Below are 6,463 nucleotides of genomic sequence, written 5' to 3' on the forward strand. Positions count from 1 at the left end.
AGCTTGGTTAAATTCATTAGCACCTGGATCTATCTGAACTTGGGGAGAACTATCACAAAAATTCTTGGCTAAATATTTTCTACCCTCGAAAACTGCTAAGCTTAGAAACGATATTACATCATAGTTTGAAGGGGAATCGATCTAGTAAGCCTGGGAAAGATTTAAGGATCTTCTTAGAAAATGTCCACACCATGCTTTTTTAGATTGGTTATTAGATTGGTTAATAATTCTTTTTAGATTGGTTAATAATTCAAACTTTTTACAATAGATTAGTAGGATCACTTAGATCTATTATAGCAGGTGGATCACTAATGTCACTAATGTCAAAACCGTTTGATGAAGCATACTATTTAATAGAAGAAATGACTGCTAATAATTTTCAATCGCCCTCTGAACGGGTAAATCCTAAAAGAGTAACTAGTATTCATGACTCTTATGCAATGTCTATTTTAGCATCTCAAATTCTGCAACATCGAAAAAGATTGATCAAATTGGAGTGAACTATTCTGAAATGCCACCAGTATTAGAGGAAAATTTGCTAGGGTAGATAATTGATACTCAATCATCTTATGAAACTTTAGATGTTATAGATAATCAAAATAATAATCCCTATTCTAATTATAACACCCCGAGATGAAAAAATTACAACCCGAGATGAAAAAATCACCCTAATTTTTGTTGGAATAATTATATCAATTCAATCAACCCCTCAAAAAAGTTTAACTAACCAAGGAAATCCTAATTATCGACCTTATTATCCTCCTGGATTTAACTCTAACCATATCCCACAAGTTAAATAAAAGAACTTGACGATGGAAGAAGTAATGTTGAATATGGGAAATCAAATAGTAATGTTAAACATGGGAAATCAAATACAAAATCAAGGGGCTGCTAATAGGAATATTAAAAATCAATTAGGACATATTGCTACTGCACTCTGTAACTGACCTTCAGGAAATCTTTTGAGTACTGTGGAAGTTAATCTAAAAGATCAAAATAAGGAGCAAATGAAAGTTATTCAATTACGAAGTGAAAAAGAAGTTGAAACAAGAATCCAAAGAGAAACTGAAGTTAATGAGGATAAGGAAGAGATGGAAAGTGACCATAATAAAAATGAACAAAAACAAGTTTCTTTAGAAAAATCATTACCTCTGTTTCCTCAACGATTGAGCAAAAGAATAAAGACAAACAATTTATAAAATTTTTGGAAATCCTTAAAAAGTTAACAATAAGCATTCCTTTCATTGAGGATTTGGAACAAATGTCAAGTTATGTGAAATTTATGAAAGATATACTAAACAAGAAAAGGAAGTTTGCATGATGGTATTTTTACTATACCTTGTGCAATTGGTGAAAATGTTTTTGGAAAAGCCTTATTGCCTGAAAAGTTAAAAGATTCTCGTAGTTTTACTATACCTTGTGAAATTGGTGAAAATTCTTATGGAAAAGCCTTATGTGATTTAGGAGGGAGTTTCAATCTTATGCCTCTATCGATTTTTAAACAGTTAGGTTTAGGAGAGATTTCCCCTACTACTATAACTCTTCAGTTAGTTGATCGATCAAAAATCTATCCTAAAGGAGTTAAAGAGGATGTATTAGTAAAAGTGGATAAATTTATTTTTCCTCTAGACTTTATAGTATTAGATATGGAGGAAGATAAAGAGATTCCTATTATTTTAAGCCTAGGAAAAATATAAGATTGGTTAGCTCATTAAAAATAATCCTAATTGTCACATAACCTAAAAAATGAAATAAAATTAATTTGGAGTGATTATAAATGTAAATGACATGAAAGTCATTCTCCATTGTGATTTAATGTTAGAGGAGCTTCTCATAAAAATTTCAAGTCAATTGGAGTTAATTTGGACCCTCAAATTAACTAATTAAGTGAAACCACATTTTTGTCATTAATATAATTATAATAATTAAAATAAAGCTCAAAAGATTATCAAATTGGTTTTGGGAGCTCCTTATGACAAGAGGAACCTAAGAAAAATAAAATTGGAATTAAAATAAATACTTCATTTTTTAGCTATTTTGGGCATTTAAATAATTAAAAATCATAAAAATTGCAAGATTATAAAAACTCACTAAAATGTCACATTTGATTTGCCAATCACTTAGAACCATCTAAAATAATTTTCCTAATTTTCTATGTCAAGATATTAATTTCTAAAGGCTTAAAATGAATTTTCTCTAATTTTTCACTAAAATAATTCCAATAATTAAAATATAAATCACAAAATTATGAAAGTTACTTCTTTGGGTTTCTTGAACTCGAATAAATTTAATAAAGATATAAAAATTAATTTTCTACTTAAATAATATTTTATATTTAATTAATGCTAAAAATAAATAAATAATTCAAATAATTAAATTAAACCTCAAAAAATTATGAAAATTGGTTTGACTAGTTCTCTGACCTAGGTGAACTTCCAATAATTTTCTTAAGGATAGAAGCTTTGTTTTTATTAAGTTATTATATTTTCATTAAAAATCCCTATTTTTACATTAAAAATAATTATAAAATTAAATAAACTCAGAAAAATCACTTTTTTTCCTCTGATGCTTTAAATAACCCATGGATGGGGTAACTTAAAATTTTTAAGTCATTTGAGTTTAATTTAATGAATTATACGGTATTAGGGCCTTAGGGCCAAAAGGGTAATTTTGAAATTTAAGACTTAATTAATATTTAGGCTTAACCAAAGGGCTAAATGGATAACAAATAATCTTAATTGATATGTTTTGACGATTGGAATATGAAAGGGATAAATGGTAGTAATCAACCTCACTTTGGTCTTATAAAGGATAAATTTGTAATTTCTTAAAATTAATGAAATTTGGAAGAATATTTAAAAAAAGATATTAAGGTGAGGGGTTTGACTTTTGGAAGATTATAACTCACTAATTTTAAGCCACAATTAATGATTTTGAAATGACGCATAATTTATGCTAAGGATTAAAGGTATAAACATTTAAATGTTTTTCTAAAATTACAAACCTATCCGTTAATTTTTAAAGGGCTTATTAGTGAACTAGGCTTGATCAAAAATTTTTTTAATGAGGTTTAGAAAATAATCTATAACTAATTTAAGACTTTTTAAAACACTACAAGCTCATCTGTAAAATTATAGTACTAAGCTCCTTAATTAAACCAAATTGCCTCTAAAGTTCTTTACCTATATAATTTATAAATAAAACATCAAGTGATAATTAGCCCATCCTTAACGTTGGCTAGAACATCAGTTCATTGAGCATAAGGGTATGATAGAGATGATTTATTAAGCAACATAATGAGTTTAAATAAACTCGGGATATTTCAAGGGATTGTGAGATGTCTGGGGCCTGACCCCTAGATCCGTCTCATACTCTTTTGGATATCTTGAAGTATGATTAAACTCACTATGTCTTGCTTAAGAAATCATCTATACACTTAAATAAATAGAACCCATTAGGATACGACATAGGATCTGATAGACACACCTTGAACTTGTACTTCCTACTTTTTCTACAAGCACACTTTAATTCCTGCAAATATATATATATATATATATATATATATATATATATATCATAAAAATACAGATCTCTCAAGTGGAGGCGAGAGAAAAACGAGAAAACTTCATAGGTACGCTTTTATAGTTTACGACATCTTCTTTTCCTGCACTTTCTTTACTGTACCTTTTGTGCTCGTGAGCTTGCATGTGAAACAACAATGTCACCCTTCATGTCAAAACTAAAACTTTTAGGATAGCCACAGAACTGAAACAAAAGCAAAAATTTAAAAATCAAACAAGGACAAATTCAGTGCCACAGCATTCAAAGTATAAGGCAATTCAAAATTTAATCACAAACATCACAAAAAAATAAAATTATAACTAAATGAAAATGTCTCTATCAAATGATTGGGAATCCCTTGGAGGAGTTAATATATGGTTGCTAATGAAATTTCTCATGATCTAAATGAGATAATAGAACTCATTAAGTTGAGTTTCGTAAATTCATTTGGACTAAGTTAATCCGAAAGAAAATAGTGATATGGGAATGAGGGAACCGTAGGATCCTAACTGGTGTCACTCTAATCAACTTTAACATGCCCCATAATATTTAAAAAACCATAACCTTAGAAAATAATTGATTTGACATCAAGACTTGACCCAAAAGAAAATTTAACTTATAAAACATGTTACTTTTCTCACCTACTCAATTGACATTCTAAAACTAAAACCTGCTACTTCATCGAGGAGCATGGAGCTTTCCTGTGGGCAGTATTCTATAATAGTAAGAGGATCTACAAGAACATATCCTTTCTTTAGAATTAATTAACAAATTCATAGGACTTTCGAGGTTGTTTTCTTATGCGACATAAATCCTCAACTCATCTTTAAGCCTTTATATAGCTCTGCTATAAAACATAAGCCCTAACTCGCTTTAGGATTCTGATGTTGTCGTTCATTATGACCTAAATCCTCACATCTTCCAGGCTATTCATGTGATCGTTCTACATGAGTGTAAGCCCTAATTAATAAAATTGGCAAGATGAAACATTCAATAATTCTAATCTCCAAAATAGAAGTCAAACAGTAGGATAGTTTGAGAAGTCATCGAGGTTCTTCTCAGGATCTATGATATCCCCTAGTTCTTCCTCTGGATTCCAAAATAAAATGTTCTAAATTTGAGTAATTTCCCTTTCACACCTCTTTGTTCAATCTCATTGAAAATTCCTACTCTTTGGAACTCCTTGAAGATAATATTCCCTGATTTTTTTTATCGAGAGTTCTTTTAGGTGACATCGATTGTTTAGGATGTAATTAACTATAGGGGCTTGCCTTTATAGGAAGAATTTCCAAACCTAGCTTAAAATAAACCCTATTTTATCCTTCATATTAAATAGGAGAACTTGCCAGCTTATAAATAAAAATGGATTTGCAAACTTACCGATTGTCATACGATCTTTAGTTTATTTAATCGAGTCTTACCAGTAAGTGGTGTGTTTATCCTTCGGGATGAATACATTACTTGTGATATTAGGCTAATTTATTTAAACAACTATGGATATGATATCGGTCCGGTCTTGTATTTTCTAAAATTCAAAATACTATTTTTCAAAATTATATATATTAAATTAAATTAAAATGGGTGTTGGGATATCCATCCTAGCAGCCGACAACTTCACAGCTCCCAACTTTTTAGTGCTAACAGGATGTAATTTTTAATTTTGATGAAGAGTGCTTAAAAGCTTTTGAATTATTAAAAAAAAATAGTCACTGCACCAATTATTGTTTCACACCAATTATTGTTTCACCAATTATTATTGCACCATATTGGGAAAAATCTTTTGAAATAATGTGTGATGCTAGTGATGATGCTATTGGAGTTGTTTTAGGACAAAGACTCTAAGACAAAAGCATGATAAGATTTTGAAAGTTATCTACTATGTTAATAGAACTCTTAATGAAGTTCAAAATAATTATACCACAACTGAGAAAGAGTTATTAGCAGTAATACATGCTTTTGATAAATTTAGATCACACTTGATTGAAACTAAACGTATTGTGCATACAGATCTTTCTGCTATTAAGTATTTAATGAAAAAGAAGGATGTAAAACCAAGTTTTATAAGATGGATTCTTCTTTTACAAAAATTTAACTTTAAAATAGTATATAGGAAAGGAGCTGAGAATCAAATTACTGATCATTTTTTCAGGCTTGAATTAGAAAAACCACTCTATTTTGCAAAATAAATTACAGAACATTTTTCGAAAAAAAAATTGTTCAATATTAATGAGTGGCGTGTTCCATGGTATGCCGACATTATGAACTTCATTGTTAGTGATATTATATGTTATAAAATGACATTTCAACAAAATAGGAAATTTATATCTGAACCCATTTGTATAAACAGGGAAAGGATCTTATTATTCGAAGATGTGTGCCTTTAGGAGAAACTTATGAAATTATCCAAAAATGTCATAATTCCCATTTTGGGGGACATTTTGGTGTTGATAAAACAACATTTAAATTTTTACAATCTAAATTTGATTGGCCTACAATATTTAGAGATGTTAATGCTTATATCAAAACTTGTGATTGATGTCAACGAGTAGACAATATTTCTAAGAGGAATGAGATTTTCCTCAATTATGTGTTAGAAGTTGAGATATTTGATGTTTGGGGATTAGATTACATGGAACCATTTATACCATCTTTCATAAATTTATATATATTGTTAGCAGTAGATTATGTATCCAAATGGATAGAAGCTGTTGTTTTACCTCGATGTGATGCTTAAAGTGTTGCAAGTGTTGGCTTAAAGTGTTGCAAAGTTTTTAAGAACGAATATATTTTGTAGAGTTGGGATGCCGAGAGTAATCATAATTGATGGTGGAAGTCATTTAAAAATGCAATAATTGAGAAATTATTAAAGAAATATCATATTAACCATCTAAATGCTACAAAT

This window comes from Phalaenopsis equestris, unplaced genomic scaffold (assembly GCF_001263595.1).
Source record: "Phalaenopsis equestris unplaced genomic scaffold, ASM126359v1 Scaffold000317, whole genome shotgun sequence".
Classification (NCBI taxonomy): Eukaryota; Viridiplantae; Streptophyta; class Magnoliopsida; order Asparagales; family Orchidaceae; genus Phalaenopsis; species Phalaenopsis equestris.